We start from the raw sequence: 3,665 nt of genomic DNA, 5'->3' as shown, positions 1-3,665 counted from the left end.
ATCTTTGTGATAATTATTACATATTATACATAATCATCTTAATATTTTCACGCTATAAATAATTATTGAAATATTTTTTGCTTGTTGTAAATATACTTTTTAATAAATTTACGGGGTATAAATAGTCTTTTAATAAGGTTTGCATGTTGTGAATAATCTTTTTGACAATTTTCACCTATTATAAATAAATTGTTAAAATAATTTTTGCTTGTTATAAATAAATCTTTTTCATATTCTACATGTTATAATAATCATTTACATTTTTTTACTTGTTATAAACCTTTAAATAATTTTACATGGTATAAATAATGTTTTTAATTATTTTTACAGGTTATGAATAATCTTTTTAACATTTTGACATGTTATAAATAATAATAATATAAACAGTTTTTGCTTGGCATAAATAAACTTATAATAATTTTACATGGTATAAATGTTCTTTAAATTTCTACTGGTTATAGATAATATTTATGATATATTTTCGTTTACGTAATCTTTTTAATATATTTACGTTTAGTAAAAAACCTTTTAGATATTTTTACATGCTACAGATAAGCCATTTAAATTTTGTGTATGCTTTAAATTAACATTATAAAATATTTACATGTTATAAATAAACTTTTTACATTTCTCTTGCATGGTGTAAAAAGCCTTTTGAATATTTTACATGTTATAAATAATCCTTTTAATATTTTTACATGTTATAAATGAGCTTCTTAAATTTGTTGCATGTTTTAAAATACCATCTTTAATATTTTACATGTTGCACAACTTTTTCAATAGTTTCACATTTAACTAACCATTTTAGTATTTTTACATGTAAATAATCTTCTTTATAATTTTTACATGTTATGTATAACTTTCTTAAATATTTGCGTGTTATGAATAACCTTTTTAATAGTCTTACGTTCTAAATAATTTATTTATATTTTTACAAGTTATAAATAACCCCTAAAATTTTAGAAAATACTTTACATGATATGAATTACCTATATTTTATGTCGTAAATAACCCTTTTAATATTTTTGCATGTTATGAATGATTTTTATTTATTTCTACATGTCACAAATAACGTCTTTTAAAATGTCTACAACAGCAGAACCTCTCTCATTTTATTTATTTATTTATTTATTCTTTAATCAAGAAAAGAAAATAGGAGGACTGATTTCTGGGACCAAATAACTTTTTTATTTTTTAAATAATTCCAAAAGTTAGAATAGACATTTTAAAAATATCTGCGGAAAAATGAAGTTTAACAGAACCTCTGTCTTTCCTTCATTTTTGTTGTTGTTGTTGATTAAAGACAAGAAAATTGGAGGAATAATGTCTGGGATCGGGCCAGTACGCTAAAAAGATTACAAAGACCTCTCGTGCACATTGGAGTCGATCCGACGTCATTTCTCGAATTGAGTAACATCAGAAGGAGGAGGAGGAGGAGGAAGAGGAGGAGGAGGAGGAGGAGGAGGAGGAAATCCAATCCATGTGATTGCATCGGCCTTGTAATCTCCGTTTCCCCAAAATGAAATTCCAGATTGCTGCTGCCCCCCACTGCCCGCCCGGCTAAATATTTCCTCCCCGCGGACGTTCGCTTTTCAAAATGAATCCCATTCCTACAATCGTCATCGTCTTATTAAGTCGTGCGCTGCACGAGGGGGGCGGGGGCGGTGGGGGTGTGGCTGTGGGGAGAGGCCTATCAAAGAACAGCGCCGAGTTTTGTCGTGCTTGTACGTAAAACGGCGGGGCTGTCATGGCGGCGTCTTTGAAGATCACAGGCGCCGACGATTTCGGGTATATCGGGTTTCAGTAGGTTTTTTCACTTTTGCTAAAATCACATGTAGGTACACACACACGCTTGCTTGCTTGCTTGGAGAGCTGATCTACGGAATTATTATTATTATTATTATTATTATTATTATTATTATTATTATTATTATTATTATTATCGATCGGTTTTGAGGCATTTTTTCACAGTTAAAAATTTACACACACACGCGCTTGCTTGCTTGCTTGGAGAGCTGATTTACGGAGTGGTTATTATTATTATTATTATTATTATTATATTATTATTATTATTATTATTATTCAGAAAGATGAACCCCATTCATATGGAACAAGCCCACCAATGGGGCTTTGACTTGAAATTCAGGCTTCCAAAGAATATTATGGTGTTCATTTGGAAGAAGTAAGAAGAAGTAAAGGGAAATACAGAAAGAAGAGGAAGATTCTTCTCTCTCTCTCTCTCTCTCTCTCTCTCTCTCTCTCTCTCTTTGGGAAGGTCGATATCGGGCATGATTAACTTGACCTGAATTTCCATCCGGTGTAAATTCCATGAGATCTGTTTTGCAACGTTAATGTAATGTCCCGGACATAGTTGTTTTATTCGTTATTCATATATAGATATATATATATATATATATATATATATATATATATATATCTATATATATATATATTTATATATATATATATATATATAATGCTGAGGAAAAGGATTTATAGACGATATAATTAGTGTTTCTGCGTTTGAATCAAATTTCAGGTAATATTCGTCTGAAACAAGATATTAGCATTGATACCTACGACCTCCGGTAAATTATTATTATTATTATTATTATTATCATTATTATTATTATTATTATTATGGAACAAGCCTACAGTGGTCATTGAATGACGTGAGATTCCAAAGAATATGGTGCTCATTAGAAAGAATTTACGTAAGATAATTATATACACAATTAAAACAGAAGAGATCAGTTAATAGAAAAGAGGAAAAACGACAAATAAAAAAATAAAGAAATAAATAGGTAAAACAGAAGTAAATTATTTAAAAAACACGGTGACTTCTTTTAGATGTAATGTATTGTATCTTAGCTTTAACTTTTAAGGGTTCTAGGTTCTACAGTAACTGCAAACTTGTGAAACCTAACCTAACCTAACCTGACCTGGCCTAGCCAACATAACCTAACCTAAAGTAACCTAAGCTGACTGACATAGCCAACATCACCTAACCTAACCGTAAGTTACATCCCGGGCTGAACATTTCAGTTATATATACATCAACAAATATTCCGTCACAGACAGACAGACAGACATTTTAGATATTTATAAATTACCTATTATATTCCGTCATAGACAAGCATTTTAGATATTTATACATAACAAAATATTCCGTCACAGACAGACAGACAGACGGACATTTTAGATATTTATACATAACAAAAATATTCCGTCACAGACAGACAGACGGACATTTTAGATATTTATACATAGCCAAATATTCCGTCAGACAGACAGACAGACAGACAGACAGACAGACAGACAGACAGACAGTCTTCAGCAGTGATGAGGGCGCTGGAAATATTCCAGCAGAAGATATAATGAAGACCCGCGGAGAGATAGATGACGGCCAGGGTTTCTAATTAAACGCAACAATTGTACACGAACGTATAAATAAAGCTCCGCTCTTCGAACGCCGCCCGCGGTTCGTGCGTACTACGCCCACCGTACGTAGAATATCGGACCTGGGTTTTTTTTTTTTTTTTTGGGGGGGGGGGGGGGGGGTGGGGGGGGCGGGGGGGGGGGGGGGCGGGGGCTCGGGACTAAGAACAGGTAACACACATTAGGCATGAGGAGACCAGACAGGTGAGTTGTGTAATGAGGAATTA

The sequence above is a fragment of the Macrobrachium nipponense genome, chromosome 8 (assembly GCF_015104395.2).
Source record: "Macrobrachium nipponense isolate FS-2020 chromosome 8, ASM1510439v2, whole genome shotgun sequence".
In the NCBI taxonomy this organism is placed as follows: Eukaryota; Metazoa; Arthropoda; class Malacostraca; order Decapoda; family Palaemonidae; genus Macrobrachium; species Macrobrachium nipponense.
This window is presented reverse-complemented; position numbering follows the sequence as displayed.